This window comes from Lissotriton vulgaris, chromosome 1_2, assembly GCF_964263255.1.
Source record: "Lissotriton vulgaris chromosome 1_2, aLisVul1.2, whole genome shotgun sequence".
NCBI lineage: Eukaryota > Metazoa > Chordata > Amphibia > Caudata > Salamandridae > Lissotriton > Lissotriton vulgaris.
In genome coordinates this window covers 120074347-120092639 of record NC_141686.1, presented here as the reverse complement: position 1 = coordinate 120092639, position 18293 = coordinate 120074347, and the positions used below count along the sequence as shown (strand labels likewise).

Below are 18293 nucleotides of genomic sequence, written 5' to 3'. Positions count from 1 at the left end.
AGAGAATTTACTCAACAAGGGTTTGGGATTTGTGCCCACTAGTAAACTAGACTAATTCAAACTACATTGTGAGCTGGCCGAATTCTTCCGGGAACCTAAACTAACAGCTGTTTTCAAGAACCACCCGACAGGAGACGTACCAGAAGGACAAGGGGAAACCTGCATGAGAACCAAATCTACATTTACACCCCCCCTAACACCATACAGTGGAACTAATCACTTTCGAACAAGCAGTTTATGTATTTCTTTTATTTGCAAAGTTTTTTATAGCCCTCACTAGACCCAGAGGTATCAGAGCGCTTTACATGAGGATCAGTAAGTTACAGGTTCCATAATTACACAGGCAAGTATTGACATAGGAGAAAGAAAAAAAAACATGAGATTACACAATAATGTAAGAATTATTAGCGCGTACACACGTCTTATGTGGAGTGAAGAGATAGAGGAGGAATGGTGACAGGGGGTAGGGAATGCAGGTAGGAAAACACAACGGGGAGGTAAGGAAAACAAAGTCCGATGTCCGGCTGAGTAGGTGCCTGCCAAGGGCCAAACTCCTCTATAGCTGCCTATGACAGCTCCACTGGGCATCAGCCAAACTTGCTCATGCATCTCAGGATTATTTGCAAAGTTTTACATAGCGTTGGCTAGACCCGGAGGTATCAGAGCGTTTTACATGAGGATCAGAGAGTTACGGGTTTAAAAATTACATAGACAAGTACAGACATAGGAGAGAAAAAACCCATGAGATTGCACAAAAATGTGAGATTATTAGCGCATACAGACGTCTTATGGGAGGGTAGGGGGGAATTGTAAGCGGGGTAGGGAATGCAGGTAGGAAAACACAACAGGGAGGCGAGTAAAACGATGTCTGATGTGCGGCTGGGTAGGTGCCGGCCGAGGGGTGAACCAGAGCCAAACTCCTCTATAGCTGCATATGACAGTTCCACCAGGCATCAGCCAAACTTGCTCAGGCACCACAGTAATTTTTGCAAAGTTTTACATAGCGCTGGCTAGACTCAGAGTTATCAGAGCGCTTTACATGAGGTTCACAGAGTTACTGGTTCCATAATTACATAAACAAGTATAGACCTAGGAGAGAAAAAAAACAGGAGATTATACAAAAATGTGAGATTATTAGCGCATACACACGTTTTATGGGGAGGTAAGAGGTGGAGGGGAAATGGTAAACGGGGGTAGGTAATGCAAGTAGAAAAACAAAACGAGAAGGCGAGGAAAACGATGTCCGATGTCCGGCTGGGTAGGTACCGGCCGAGGGGTGAACCAGAGCCAAACTCCTCTATAGCTGCATATGACAGCTCCACCAGGCATCAGCCAAACTTGTTCGGGCACCGCAGTAAGTACAGACAGTTTTGGTTTCCGCCCAGGGGGGATCGTTAAAGTTCCATGAAGAGCACTAGTCACAGAGCTGCTAGTAAGCGCTGTCAGCCTCATCCTCCAGCTCGCCCCGGGTCAAGAGTGGAGAGAGGAGGGGTGGAAGGGACATTTCCAAAATCTGCAGATATTCCCCATTCCCAGCAGAGTGGTGAGTGTTGGACATTTGAGAAGGATCCCAGTGGTAGGGGGACCTTGGGTGTTTCGGAGTACTCCTTCCCTAGCTAATCCAGAGCAGTCTCCCTGCATATTCATGCAGCGTACCTCTCTCGGAAGCTCCGCTGGGCGCTCTTATGTCACGGCATAGATCAGCCAGCATTCCGGTTGAGGAATCCTTGTTTTGGGTGGGATAACAGTGTGGCGGACACCGCTCAGGAAGCTTTTGAGAGGGTTAGCCATGGAGCATCAGCTCTGCGTGGCCATGTTGGGGACAGGATCATCCTCCTACCAGGCTAAAAAGTTCTCTCTGGTTAGCGCCATCTCTCATTCTTTTCTGCCTTCTGTTGGACGCCCCCTTGTCTCCGTAGGAGTAAAGTAGCTGGAGACTCTGTTTGTTTGTGTCTTTTTAGGTCGCATAGGGTCCTTAGTGCCCACTTACTGCCCCCTTCTGGAGACGAGTGGCGCCTTGTTTTGTGCCATATTCCCCTTGGGTACGCCGCTCTTCTGAAATCTGGGTTTTCCCGTCTGTCAAAGATTTTCATCCGGGCTCGTGCCTATGTGTGGGTCTGTGGGCTCAGTGTCCCCCTCTGGCATCTTGATTGCTTCTTGAGTGACCCCTGTGTTCCTGCGTCCCCATGCCTACCGTGGATATTCCCAGAGTAGAGGTGGATTTTACCACTGCGGGCACCAGGTGGGTCTGCACTAGGTCTCTCCCAATCCGCCAGTGAGAGTCTCGGCTAGCCCCTTCAGGCTTTTCCCCCATTCCAGAGTATCTTCCACGCTTTGTATCTAGTCCTGCAGGGGATCAGATTCCTTCACTGCCTTGTAGGGTCGACTTTTATGTGGAGTCTCTGTGGCTGTGGGAGCTTTTATTTGTGTCTGAAGCAGTTCTATTACCCTTGTGTGGCCGCCATGTTGAGGTCAGGTGCATAAGGGTTCATGAAGCTGCCCTGTGGGGCCCCCAGATGCCTGCATTGCCTATTGTGTGCTTCTTTGCCTGCCATCACTCACTCTTCGGGCAACCGATTCATCTTCACCCGATGCACCGGTGTCTGCAGCTCCTCGGGCCCGTCCACAGCTCACCTAGCCACCATCTTGGAGTCAGGCACCTGTCTCTGTGTGCTCCCTGAGAGCCACCCCGGGTCCGGTAGAGGCGAAGGTCCCCCGATTATTCCCCCGGTTCTCCCACTACCATTTGGGCATTGTTCGCTCCAGAGGGTGGCAACTCTTGAGGTGCTGGGTGCAATTGTAATGCACCATGTCTCCCCAGCACGGCAGGAGCTCTCAAATTTGCTCCAGGGGCTCATTCACTTTTTATACCCCACCTGTTATATGTGAGTCCAGCCACTCACCTGAAAACCAGGTCCGTCTGCAGGGACAATGAAGTTCCTCACCCCCCCCTGAACACCTCTCAGTGTGCTGACCAAAAAACAGAAGCCTTGGCAGGTGTCCAAAGAGCAAAGGGGATTGGGGATGAGAGACAAGAAAGAGAGACTTCTACTCTTCACGCTTTGCTAAGAAGAGGGTGTGTGCCGTCTGTGCCAGCCAGGTTCTGGAATTTGACACAGTGAACCACTCGTAACTTTTCTTAAAATATACAGAGGTAGATAAGTACACAGGGGCAGATTTATGAAGGCCTTGCGCCGCCGGTGCGTCATTTTTAACATGGGAAAAAGTGACGCACCGGCGGCGCAAGTCCTTCATAAAAGTGCCCCAGAATACCCTAAAAACTCTTTAGACTACTAGTAATACCAACATTATGTCTTGTACTACTTTTGATTACCTTTTAGGGTTGATGGCGCTCCAAACAGTTTGTCTCTCAATAAGCATTTAAGAAATGTATATACAGGTTTCTATGAATATAAAACAGGAATTTGTATTAGACTGTGTATTCTATGGTATGAATTCACATAGTATATTTGTTCTTTTGTTTCACCTTATGATCTCACCTGATTGTGCATAAGACTTTTCCAAAGACGTTTCCAAATATATTTCCAGAGTTCAATCCAAGCCTGTTTGAAAACACACTAGGCAACTGTGCCTTAAAATGCTGCCCAAAATATCCAACAACTTTAAGAATGGTGCACTAAAACGCAATTGCGCACAACAATATCAGAAAAGGCGCACTTTACATATAGTCCTTGCCGCTATACAATGTTATCAAATAACCCCTTACTACTGCAAAGAAGTGCACAACCAAAATCAGTCAATTTCAAAATACAAGGAGAGTTGTTGTCCAAACACAACCAGAAAACATGTCCGCGAAGCATCAGAAAGCTCCAAAAACACCAGGAAGAATTGTTGCCTATTTTATAATCAAACACAGGTGCAACAATATCAAGCAGTTTTCCAAATTGCATTCAAAAGCAATACCATTAAGTTAAAAGCCAAGTTCTTCACTTAAATAGCACTAATGATCTTTTACAATAATAACAAAAAAATGTAAAGCTTCAATTGAACACTTAGCTCTTGATCATTTACAATAACAACAAAAAAATGTAAAGCTTCAATTTAACACTTAGCTCTGAAGCGCTTTTAAAATGAGTCCAGTAATGTTCTTATCTCAGTCCTGAGCTGGCTCAAAGAGAGGGAGAATTTCTGCTGGCAGAGGTCACAAGGTGAAATCCTTCTCTTCAGCTGAGGTGATAACTTGGGGCTCCAGGGAAAGCCTGTAGCAGGAAACAGAAAGCCAAGCAACAGGTGTCTGCAGATCGAAGCTATTTATAGACAAGATCCTGGGTGTTGCCGGTCATGTTCCATCCATGTGCTCAGTACAGTTACAGATTGTAGGAAGGTGGATGTCTCACTATGGTTGCCCCAACTTTTTGCCTAGTGTTTTGCTGGTTTTCGACATAGTTGGCCTGGGATCCTGCTATCCAGGACCCCAGGCTTCCTGCTCTCTCTGTTAAAATGGACTCCATGTACCTTAGGTAAATATCTAATTGGATACTGAGTCACCTCATCAGCTCCTGTACAGTGTACCTTAGGTACCCAGGGCATAGGTGGACCCAGGGCCTACCAGGGGCTGCAGCATGTTTTATTTCAACCCAGCTGGGGCAAGGTGGTGTAATCACCCTTTGCTTTAGATATAGTATACCTATATCTAACCCTAAAATGGACACATATACTCCTATAAGTCATTCTCTATGGAACACAAACCTGGACTGAGATGCAGCTTGACCATTTAGAGCGCTGGGCTTCAGCGTTCTCAAGGGTAGAGGGAAGGACTGCACTTCTAGCGGGACTTCCGACCCCCTCACGCAAGTACACTGTTCGGGGTTGGGATTGAGCACTCTGCTAAGTTGGGGTGTTGGGCAGTTCGAATTCCGCTAGGCAGGGAGGCAGGGAGGCAGGGAGTGGGGGACGGTTACGAGGTAGGGTAGTTTGGTTTTTTAATTTTATTTTGGTTTTTGTATGTTATGGCAATGACTTGTGCACATCATGCCCGCAGGCTGCAAGAGATACAAACCACATAGACGTGATACACTACACACACCCTCCATACTGCACCTATGGCGACACTAACCCCAGCTGAAAGCACGACGGAGACATCCCTTAGCTCACCAGTTTCCCCCCTTACATTGCTTACGTGGAACGTACACGGCCTAGGGGATAAAATAAAGCGGGTCGGGTATTACAGGCTCTCAAACATCATGCCCCGATGTTGGCACTCTTACAGGAAACAGGAAAAAACAGGTAGTTAGGACCAAGGGCAATTTTAAGACCAAGATCTAATATGTTCCCTACAAGCATTCAACAACAAATATATCAGAGGGTCTAGTAGAAAAGTACGCACGATGTGTCCCAAAAAGGTAACCAGGACTACCTAAACATATGGGTATCCATCTAGGGTCATCCCCACAGTGGTCAGGAAAGGATGCCCATCAGTCACCACACGGAACCGCCCTTTATCATTTGGGATTCCATCAAGACCACCACTAGGAGAGCCAGTCAACTTTCACGGTCGGGGGTTCAGGTGTAAAGAAGGAACTCCACCGCCGATCAGATAGGTCTGACTGTGGTCTTACTACTCAATTTATGAGGATCTTGACACACATAACAAGAGGGGGACTGATGTTGCAGTGCACGAAAAGTGTGAAAAAATGAAAAATAAGTGATTATAAAATTGGATGGGGGGGGGGGTACTAATAGTTTTATTCAGTTGCTACCCACCCTTCCAATGCTAAAAAGTAGTCAGTAACAGTCACTACAATATGGACTGCCCAGATGGTTCATAAGGTCGACATGTTTCAGCAATTAGTGACAAGTTCATCATTGCTTTCTTCAGGACCGCATCTACTGATAGCTACTGCAAAACTGATGATAATGAAAACAAGAATGTGCTCAATATCAAAAACCAGATACAGAGATCACCTGGTGCCACTAGGTGTTCATATCGTTTTCTTTCACTCTTTCCAAGTTGTATGAATGTACTAAAAAAGAGAGGAAAGAAAGATGTGAAGGTCAAACCCAAAGTACCCCTTGGGAATACACGGCGTACAACATTCAAAACATGAATATTATTAATGTTGGGTATCATCAATGTATACCAATGGCACTGAATACTAAGTGCACATGTATTAACATTGGGTGTTATCTAGCAAATACCAATCTAGGAAAGCAAAAACCATCTTACCATACTTGTAAGAGGTATGGACACCACCCCACCATGGCCACGGCTTAGGGAAAAGGGGAAGCACCTCTCTACAGTAGAAAGAGATAAGTACACAGCACTCTGTTAACTCTACTTAATCTATCGACTGCTTGAAAAAATTGAGTCAACACACGTAAAGCCAATCATTCACCCACTGTCCACTCGTATATATGAACATAGTCAAAAACAATTTTCAATGGTAGAAGTCAAATGCTTTTTTAGCATGATAAAGCAGTAGCGGCTTAATGTAATGAAGGCTACTCGTTGCGCATATGATTTAAACGACCAGCGCGTCACACAGAAACCAAAACCTATCATTAGAGCATAAATGGTCACAGGCATACACATCCGATCAGTTTCCGACACACTCTTCACCTACCTGTCCGTCGGTACTCCTAGAATCAGCGTCCGAGCCGATCTGGGAGGTACCGAGGGGTAGAAGAGCTCAGGATTATAACGTCTTGCATGATAGGTCGGGAGACAATCACATGGTGCGTGACATATATTAGAAATAACAGTGGGTTTCTGATAGGCCGAAAGATACTTGCTGCCAGCCAATCAATGCGATATTTACCTAATACCTGCTTCTCCCCTCCGGGAGATTTTTTCTGCCAAGTGTGATCTTTACTCATGACTTTGTCAAAGCAGTTGCACGATCGACGTGTGCATATTGTTCAAATAAACAAAACTTTATCCACATAGTTACAAGAAAAACCTTTATGTTGAAAACCTAAGCGGTCACTTTCACAACAGGTAGAACTGACCAACCACAATGTTAGTAAGTGGGGTGATGTTAGAGATAAGGGTGATGTTCAAAAAAACGTGATGTTCAAAAAAACGGGTTGGGTAAACACTGACCCGCCCCATAAAGGGGACTGAATTATGTCATACAGTCCTAAAGGGAACCATTCCCAAACCATGTTCCCTGTAGTTCAATGTGGACTTGGCCTTTAACTCAATGATAGCAAAAAAGTAACCGATCATTGTTATCTGAAATCAGAGGGTCGACCAAGGTATGTCGTCATTCAGACCCACCCGATTAGTGCCCATCTTAAACACCCATTTTTGTTCTTTCAATAAAAGGTATTTGGACACATCCGTAACATGTGCAGGTATGTAGGGCTGTTCAATCACTGTCCATTGGAACGCAGTCGAAGGATGGCGTGCTTCTAGGAAGTGATTGGTGAGTTTTGTCGCTTGTCTCTTATGTTCAGAGATTCTGACTCTGATTTTACGGGTTGTCATCCCTATGTATTTCAAACCACAGGGACAGGTGATGAGATAAACGAGATTGTCGCTGTTACAGTTCGTGAATTTAGACTGAATCCCCGGTCTCGAGGTACCAATGTCGATTTCAGTCGTCTTCCTCGTTTGTGGGCAGGATTGACACATACCACAGGGATGATGACCTGTGACTGGGGGAAGATCCCAGAGAGAACCTAGGGCCCTAGGTCTTTCTTCACGTGGTCGTGTATGAATCAATCGATCCTTGAGGTTAGGTCCCCTTTTGAATGAAAACAGTGGACTCTGAATAGAAACATTGTCAGAGTTGAGAATAGACCAGTGTCTCTTTACCAATTTCTGTATACTATTGGACAATGTCTCAAAGGTGGTTACAAAAGTAAGTCTTTCTAGAGGAGGTTTCTGCACAGAAGGTTCAAGAAGGGCCAAACGGTTATTGTTACGGGCACGCTTAAGTGAGCGTTGTAGTAGTCTAGGTGGATACTTTCTTGAGACTACTTGCTCCTTAAGGGCCAACGAGTGTGTTTTGAAAGCCTCAGCGTTGGAACAGTTCCTCTGAACCCTTAAGAACTGCCCGTAGGGCAGATTGTCCCATAAGGATTTAGGGTGATGACTGTCGAAACATAGCAAGGAGTTCTTCGCCAGAGGTTTCTTGTACAATTCAGATTGTACACCCTCCGAGGTTGCTGTACTCAGTAAGTAAGGGGTCTGCGGTAACCAGAACAGGAGCACGTACTGATTACCACGAACCCCTTCATTGATTGTATTAGAGCTTGGAGAAGGTACATCGATGATGTCCTAGTGGTGTGGCGGAGCACTGAGGATAGATGCAATGAATTTTTTTTGTGGCTGAACAACCGGAACAATTTCCTCCGCTTTACGTTTGAAGTAGGTAGGGACACATTAGCGTTCCTAGACTTACTGATTACAGCAACTCCGGAGGGTTTGCAATCTGAATTGTACAGGAAACCTCTGGCGAAAAACTCCTTGCTATGTTTCGACAGTCATCACCCTAAATTGACTATTTCCTGACCTCCGCCACTAGCCTACATAATGTCATAGACGTAACAATCAAGCCTAGAGGCATCTCGGACCACTCCCCAGTAATGTTGACTTTCTCATTACACCATATGACTCACAGATGAACATACCCCATCCACCCAGGGTATCTACAGGGTCCGCAAATACGTAAAGAAATTAGAAAGGCTATGAAATACTTCTTCGCAGAGAACACGACGTCCGCAAACTTCCCCTCAATTTTGTGGGAAGCCTTTAAGACAGTTGTTAGAGGACAGGCCATAGTCTATATCACTGGTTATAAGAGAAACAAGCAAGAAGAGTTGCTGGACTTAGAACTAGAACTACGTTCGGCCGAGACGCAGCACACAGCGGATCCCACCCCATCCTCAGCACATGCATTACACCTTAAACAACACCAATACAAAGGACACCTGTGACAAAAAAAATATCCACTCTCACTGCCAGTAGGCATAGAGTGTATGATGTGGGTGACAAGGCAGGAAAACTGCTGGCGTGGCTGGATAGGCGTGAACGGGGTATCAGGGACATAGCACAATTATGGACACACGAGAACCGGCTAACGTCGGACCTGCAAGAAATAGTGGACGCCTTGGCGCACCACTTCCGTGGTGTTTACACGTCAGAGTCGCTTGCTCAGACTCTTTCCAGAAGCCTCCACGGAGATGGAGGCGGACCTAGGAGAGGAGGAATTATGCACCGCAATCAGCGCACTACAGTCCGGGAAAGCACTGGGGCCCAATGGGATCCCGGTAGAGATGTTTAAACGGTTGTCAGCTGTCCTCGCCCCCCACTTATTGAATATGTACAACGACAGCCTAGAGCGGGGTACGCTGCCACCTGACCAACAGCTGGCCACCATCGTGGCGATCCCAAAACCTGGAAAACCCCCGACTGAATGCACCTCCTACCGCCCCATTTCCCTGATCAATGCAGAAGCCAAGATTCTTGCAAAAACTTTAGCTACTAGACTTATAACGCACCTCCCGCGCTTAATTCACCCAGATCAGTCGGGCTTTATGCCTAACCGGACCACCGCACTAAATCTCCAACGCCTCCACGGGGTATTGACCAGAGCACAGGACCTGACCGAACCAACGGCGGTACTGTCCTTGGACGCAAGAGTGGCCTTTGATATGGTGGAGTGGGGCTTCCTCTTTGCAGTTCTTTGCCACTTAGAGTTCGGCCCCAGATTCTGCACTTGGGTCTGCCTACTTTATCACAACCCACGAGCACATGTGACAGCTAACATTTATCAGACAGTTTCCCTCTGTCGAGGGGAACACGCCAGGGATGCCCCCTGTCACCACTCCTTTTTGCGATGGTGCTGGAACCTCTGGCCACACAGATCAGAGGTGACCCCCTTCTGACAGGTATCCAATGGATGGAAGGCTGGGAGGACCGTCTGTCTCTCTATGCCAATGACATCCTAATATATTAGACAGATCCAGAGAACTCCCTTCCGGCGCTCCTAGAGATATGCGACAATTATGGGAAAGTCTCGGGCTACACCATCATTTGGACCAAGTCTGTTTTAAATGTGCTGCGAGGCCCCCCGCCACACCTCACTGAGGAGTGCCCACTTCTGGTCTCCAGCAACTCTTTCAAATATCTGGGTATCCATATTGCCCCCGAAACGGCAGATTTCTTCAACCAAAATCTGACGCCCCCGCTGGAGTGCTTGAGAAGAGATGTGGCACACTGACAGCAGCTCCCCGTAACACTGCTGGGGAAAGCAGCGTTATTCAAAATTATATCATTACCCCGCTTCTTATACGCTTTGGAAAATACGCCGTACCCAGTACCCTTGAAATATTTTAAACAGATAGCAGCACTGGTGTCCACGCTACTGTGGGGCAACAAGCCGGCCCGTATAGCACAGGCCAAATTACATCGCAGTTGGTACGACAGCGGAATAGCACTCCCGAATGTCCAGCTGTACTGTTGGGCAGCCCACCTTAAAGTTGTTAATCAATGGCTACACGCCCGCAGGACGACCCGCCTATATGGCGGACAGGTCCCTGCTAGGCACAAGAACCATGCTCTCGGTACTCTACAATAGGGACCAGGTCCCGAAATTAATAGGACCAACCAAACACACGGCTACCCGATGGCACGTGGCACAGGCGCGACTTGGGTGGAAGGGGACCTTGACCCGCCTTACCTCCCTATGGGATACCAAAAAGCTGGGACGCTTGCGCAGCAGTAAGGGATTCGACCAATGGGACGACATAGGTATTTCCACAGTGGGCGACCTATGGGACAAGGGAGGCGTGTTTCCGTTTTCACAGCTTCGACAACAGTACGACCTTGCCCCCTCTGAGACCTTCTGATATCTACAGATGAGGCACGCACTGCTGGCGGCACTGCAGCAGGGTACGGAGGTCCCCGAGGCCTCCCCACTAGAGGATAGGCTACCTACAGAAACGCACTACGTCATTTACCTACCGTAAACTGATTAATAACTTACCAGACCCCACGACACCACTGAGTGACAAATGGGTGGACAATATAGGAGACATGGACGAGCCAGAATGGCAGGAGGCACTGGCCTCTCCCAAAGAGGTGGGGATACCGGCACGGCTGCGGCTAGTTCAATAAAAATCCTGCACCGGACATACTATACCAGAAGCACACTGCACAAACTGGGCAGGTCCCAGCATCCATATTGCTTTAGAGGCTGCGGGGAGGAGGGGTCCTACTATAACACACTGTGGGACTGCCCCCGGATAGTCGATTTCTGGAGGAGGGTACTGAGAACACTGTCACAAGTCATGAGGTTCCGTGACGATTTGAACCCGTGTTTTCAACATTGTCGTAAATACATAATTTTGGTATCAGCGAACCGCAAATGATCCATTTAGCATATCCTGGTGTTTTCGCTATGCTACGAGCAAGAGTACTCCTGTTACAAACACATTTCCAATCTACCAATGGCATCCATCTTAGATCATGGCAGCCATTTTGTGTTTCTTGCCCTCACATACGCAATAACCTCTGATTACTTCATTTCGATTAGGGAAACATAGGCTTAGCCGGCGATTCACCTCTCTAGTGACACGTGCACCTTAGAACAGAACATGCTGTAGCTGCATGACTCGACAAAGGCTGCCTCCTCTGCCCGAGGCCAGCCCTGCTATACTGGTTCTCGTGTTCGTTGGCCTGATCATGATTAGGCGGCCGAAGCCGGTAGCCTTGCCCATTTACGACCCACAAACATCCCTTATCCTGCTTTTCTATCTTCTGCACCTGGCTCTGCTCCTTTCCTTCTGGGCCTTTATTAGGGGGAGGTAACGAAATTTACGATGAGGCGGTCCGGCTCTTGAATGAAATGTTGACATGGAATTGTGATGGAATAGTGGGAACCCCTCTTCGTAATGTTTGACATCAAATATTATCGACGATTCCTGTGCAACGCCAAATATTTATTGTTTAGGACACAAAGGTTTGGGAATGTACTAGCATTGTGAAGAATTCGCCTGAAGGCTAATATTTTGTATATAAGGAGCAACCCTTCTTGTACAAATCGAACAGGCTCCTAGACACTGCCCGTGCGTAGTTTCTGTGACTTCTGTGTCCCTGCAGTAATAAACCTTTGGTCTTTGACGCCACCATCGAGAAGCCAGTGTTTCTGTTTATTTGTGCACCGAGACAGGTAGAACTCCGGGGTCTTCGGGTGTTATACCTGACACCTCTGGACGGAACCAAAAAGTCCAGAACTCCAATTGGCGCCCAATGTGGGGCGACGTCATTCGGTACCGGTCCAAAAGCCTGAAGAGTTCGAGAAGCTTCGTGTGAAGATTCCTGAGGGAGGCGCCCCACTTCATCGATCCCGGCATATCGCAAAAGTGGCCCGACGTTCTCTTCCACGAGGGTTCCCGTTCAGGACGGCTGCAGTGGTCCGTTGCCTTGACCGTCGCCCTGTCTTGGACCCGAGGTGCCGTCCTTAGTACGGCGAGACGTGACGGGTTTCTCCTTGGTGACGTCTTCAGTGCCTCAGTTAAGTATTTAGTGGTTGCTAGTTGGTTACTTCGTAAGGGTTGTTAAAAATCCTTTTGGTTCTTGGTCTGGTTTGGTTTCGTAAGATTATCACTGGTTGTTCTAGTTACGATAATCTATTGGTTTAGTTTGGGTATTGATACATTTGTTCGCTTTTGGTAGGCCTAAGTTCTGGGTTCGAGTACACATTCCTGTTTGTGTTTGTTTGTTCTGTGTTCCGGATTACAAAATGGTAAGTCGGAAAAATTGTATGTTGTCGTGTTTTGGTTGCAACAGTGATTCCCGGTTGGAGGACTCATGTTTGGTTCCTCCAATTGGAACTCCTCTATATGATCTTTATTGTAAGCATGGTGTGGGTCCTATATCTTATAATGAGGTGTGGGTCCGATAAACTGAAAAAGACGGTGTCCTTAGTTGGCCACTGCATGGTAGTTTTGAACCTGAAATCCTTGACAATTTAGAAGTGAAATTGTTTAAAAAGAAAGCCCGGCCGGCAATGTTTGATTCTTTCCGTTACTGGCGAAAAGAATCTAAACAGAGAGAAATTAAAAGGTTGAAGAAAGAAGAGAAAGAGCAAGAGTTGACTTTAGAACAGGCGGCTAAACAGCTGCAAGTCAACGAGTCTGAGAAGGCAATAGAGGTAGCTACTAGAGAGCGTAATTTAGCGATAGACAAGTGCTACCCTGCCTTGCCATCGAGTACAACTAAGATAGTAGAGGACCCCGAAAACGATCCTCTGTTGTCTTACTTGTTACAGTCACCCCCACCGTATGCACAGGGTGCTACGGCTCCGCCTGTACAGAATGTTCAATTGCCGGTTGCTGGACAACCTGGTATTCCTGCTCCTGCCCCTCAGAATCAAGCTCCTGTACCTCCTGTGGTTAATGTGAATGTTCCTTCAGCACCCCCTCTTCCTGGGTTGCCGACTTCTTTGCCTATACCTGTATCGCTTACACCTACTGTAGCTACCTTACCTGATACTCCTACTGTCCCTGTGCTATCTGTTCCAACTGCTACTGTGTTTTCTACATCTGCTAGTATTATGACTCCGCTTTCTGTTCGTCGAAGAATCACTGATTCTGTCTCTAACATTCTGTCTCCCTTCTATAAAACTTTAATTAAGACTCCTACTTCTGACTCTGTACAGAGACGTAGTCAGCTCCCAAGTACTGAGGAACGGGGAATATTAGATTCCACGGCTCTCAGATGGATTTCGAAGAGTAGAAGATACAGTACTAGAGATGTATTGGATACATTTATGCAGTGGAATGAACCAACACAACGATATGTGTTCGACGAGATGTGCTCTCTTTTACGAGAGGAGTTAGAAGAAGATGACTCTGACCCGAGTTTAGAAGAATTGATTAAGGTCCAGAAAGAGTTTGCTGCAGGTATGATAGTAGGTCAAAATATAAAAGAAGCGATGGAACTAATTTTAAGTTATAGGAATGATCCATCACTCCGTTCACCAAGGGACTTAGAAAAGAGTAGTACGAAGCAGAATCGCCAATATCCAATGAGAGAGGTTCCACCAATTTGGCGGGACGCTGTACAAGCTGATGTTGTTAAAGGTATTGCAGCCGCTCCGGCGCAATTCCAAAGAGTGTGGATACACATTCCGTGGAAGCGAGCCGAAGTGTTAGCAGTGAAACAGGCCTTGCCAGATCCACGTAAGAATCCTGCCGGATACTATAAGGAGTTAGCACAGACAGTTGAGGCTTGTGTAATGAATTTAGCGGACATTGACATGTTATTTGGGAATGTAGTTCCGCAACCAATTTGAGCTAAAATTCGTAAAGAAAATCATCCAGTTGCTCTAGGTGGTGATTGGGCAGCTATCATTGCAGCAGATGGTCAGCAAATAGGTGGTTCCAAACCCGAACCTCTAATTGCTAATCTTCCAGGTAGGATAATTGACTTAATGAAGACTCTGATGCCAGCATTGCGCGTTAACTGGGACAAGTTGTCCGCATGCAGGCAGAAGAAAGACGAAAGTGTCTCCGACTTTTTCACGAGGTTCGAAGAGACTTTTGTAGACCACAGTGGTCAGGATATGAGCACAGAAGGAGGACAGAGATTGTTTGTCGATAAATTTGTACACAATCTGCTACCAGAGCTCTGCAATAAATTGAAAGATTCCGAGAGTGCGTGGGCTGTCTCTACAACTGCGCAAATACTTGCAACTGCACAGTATTATGAAAACAGGGATAAAGAGGAGAAAGAGAAATCAGATAAGAAAACGAAAGATTTAAAGACTAAAGTTCTTCTGCAACAGGCATATCCGCCTCGCATGAATCAGACCAATACACAACAAGGGTCGTATCAAAGGACAGATTATGGTTCTCAGAGACCGCAATACCAGTGGAATCAATGTGCGTACTGTAAGAAAGAGGGTCATTATAAGAATGAGTGTCCAGTCTTAGCGCAGAATAACGCTGCGGCAGCTCAGAGAGGTCGTGGTGGTTTTGTGCAAAATTCCAGAGGTTGAGGACGAGGTGCTATGCCTCCACAAACAAACGATCGCCCTTCCAATCACTTTGATCAGCGGAATGGACAGTCTGCTCAACAGAGTAGGTCGCAACAGTATCATGTTGAAGACTATTGTGAAAACGATGAGGGATTTCAACAAAATGAGTACTAGGACAGCCATGGACAGAGAGAGGGAGTAGTATCAGTTCCAGTGGATCAGAGTGGGCCTTATGTCGCAGTAGCAACAATCGGTGTAGTCGAACCGTTTCTGTTGGATACTGGTGCCGCAAAAAGTTCTATTATTTATGCGAAACTCCCTGGCGCACCTTTGTCCGGCTTAACAAATGTTTCTGTAGGTTTTTCAGGCGCCCCTGTTTACAACCCTGTATCTGGTCCTTTGTCTATTTCTGTTGGACCGTGTGAATTGAAAGCACCCCTGATTTTGACGACAGGTTGTAATGAAAATCTGCTTGGTTTAGACTTGTTAAAACGCCTATATGCGACATTGTACTGTTCTCCGGAAGGAGTACAGCTTACGTTGGGTAAACGAATCACCTCTCCGATGTACTTATCAATGGATGCACTCCCGCCAGAGCTGCGTTCTCTCCCTGATACTCTTTGGGCGACTGGTCCTAACGATGTAGGCCTTTTGGAAATACCACCATATGTAGTCACTTTGAAAGCAAATGTCAAATTTCCACTAATTCCTCAATACAAAATCTCTAGTGAAGGCGAACGTGCACTTTTATTGATTGTGCAAGATTTGATTAAGGAAGGGGTGATTGAAGAAACTAGAGGAAATGTCTGTAACAGTCCTGTATTACCAATTTTAAAACGTACCGATCCTTCGAAACCTCCAGTATATAGGTTTGTTATCGATCTCAGAGAGGTTAATAAAATTGTGGTTCCGCAGTTCCCTGTGGTTCCAGACATTACTGCATTGTTAACGTTGATTCCTGCAACAGCCACATGGTTTTCAGTCATCGACTTGAAGAATGCCTTTTTCAGCATTCCGATAGCCGAGGAAAGCAGAGATATTTTCGGCTTTTCTCTAGGAGGTCGAAGCTTCAGGTTTAAACGTGCTCCACAAGGCTATTGTGAGAGTCCCTCCATTTACAGTCAGGCATTAAAAAGTCAGTTAGATTCTTTTGTACTTCCTCCAGGTTCTGCTCTAGTGCAGTATGTAGATGACCTTCTGGTGGTTGCCGATGACAAGGAAACTTGCAAAGCAGCTACAATTTCGTTATTGCATCATTTATCTAATTTGAATCACAAGGTGTCACCTTCAAAAATGCAATACTGCTGCCAAGAAGTGACCTACCTAGGTCATCTCTTGTCAAAGGAGGGAAGGAAGTTGACCCCAGAGAGAATAAAAGCAATTACACAGATGAGTGTTCCTCGCACACAGAGAGAAGTACGTGCCTTTTTAGGTATTACCTCGTACTGTAGGCAGTGGATCCCACATTTTTCTCTTTTAGCGAAACCATTGGTAGCTTCGACTGGGAAAAATGTTCCGAGTCCGGTGCCATGGTCTGCTGAATGTCAGGAGAGTTTTTCTGAGTTACGTAATGCACTATGTTCAGCTCCTGTATTGGTTACACCCGATTACAGCAAGCCATTCACGCTCTATGTTCACGAGAGAGAAGGTTGTGCGTTGAGTGTTCTGACACAGAGATTTGGTGATAAACAACGCCCTTGTGCGTATTTTTCATCAACATTAGATCCGGTAGCTAGAGCGTTGCCTAGTTGTTTGAGAGCTACAGTGGCAGCTGCGGCTTCCATTCGACAATCTGCTGGTTTGGTGATGAATAACATACTAGTGGTCATGGTTCCTCATGCTGTGGATACACTCATGAACCGAACCAAGATGCAACACCTTACCAGTGCTAGATTATCTGGCTATGAGCTGACATTGTTAGCAAGTCATATACAGATCAAAAGATGCAATGTATTGAATCCAGCAACATTGTTGCCGGCTAATTAAGAGTCGAGTGATTCCGAACCCCATGATTGCTGTTTCAGAACCGAGAAGGAGACAAAAGGACGAATTGATTTAAAAGACACTCCATTGTCAGATCCAGATGGCACGTTGTATGTTGATGGGTCATGCTTTAAATTAGAGAATGGTGATGTGACTGCTGCTTATGCAGTAACGACTTTGAGTACGATTGTGGAGACTGCAAGAGTGAGTCAGAATTCTGCCCAAGCTGCAGAGTTAATCGCTCTAACAAGAGCGTGTGTTTTAGCAAAGGGAAAGAGAGTGAATGTGTTCACAGATAGTCAGTACGCATTTGGCGTGCCCCATAATTTTGGCCGTTTGTGGAAAGAAAGAGGTTTCATTACGTCCCATGGGACTAAGATTCAACATGGTCAGCTAGTTAACGACTTGTTGGAATCTCTAACCTTGCCGACTGAAGTTGCGATTGTGAAATGCAGCGCTCATAAAGCAATCACAGATGATGTTGGTCGTGGGAATGCTTTTGCTGATGAGACCGCTAAACAGACAGCTAGAAATATGATGAGTAGAATGTATGTTGCTATGTCCGCAAGATGGATTTCTGAGTCTGGAATGTGTGAAGACACAGTGGAAAGTGTGAAAGAGATTCAGAAAGAGGCGACTGAGGAGGAAAAGCGTGCATGGAAAGAGAGTACGGGTAAATTGGACTCGAGTGGGTGTTGGATTGATTTGTTGGAACAACAGCGTTGGATGTTGCCTGACGCGTATGGGCTTGCAGTGGGGACGATGGCACATGGAGTAGCGCATATTAGTTCTAAAGGAATCTGTAAGATGTTGGCTCCAGTCTGGAAGAATGATGGGATTAGTAAATGTGCAGAGAGAGTGGTGAAAAATTGTATGGTATGCCTGATGCATAATCCTGGCAAGGGAGTCCCCACGCCTGCTGGTCACTTCGCTCCTCCCTCTTGCCCCTTTGAAGTGATTCAGTTAGACTTCATTCATATGGATCGTTGCAACAACCTAAAATACGTCCTGGTGGTAGTTTGTGCTTTCTCCAGATGGATCGAAGCATATCCACTGAAGGACAACACTGCCCTATCAACTGCCAAAATTCTTCTCAAGGAATATTTCCCTAGGTTTGGAATGCCACGGATTGTATGGTCAGATAACGGAAGTGAGTTTATAGGGTAAGTTATGCAGAGTGTGTGTGCCGGTTTAGGGATCACGATTTACAAAAAGGGGGGTGGTGATGAACAGAGTGTCTGAGTTAAACAGACCACTCTTACCCAGTCCAAAGATCAGGGCTTGATCCATCACCGTTATTTATCTCACTGCCCCATCCCAGCTCAGAACCTGGCTATATGCAAATCAGTCTGTCCCTGG

The 18293-nt window shown here is 46.3% G+C and overlaps 1 protein-coding gene across 1 annotated transcript in view; it reads left to right on the top strand.

Moving 5' to 3' along the window:
• LOC147734664 (uncharacterized) overlaps window positions 1-18293 on the top strand; it is a 5992067-nt gene that overhangs the window by 4389043 nt on the left and 1584731 nt on the right. The window lies entirely within an intron of this gene.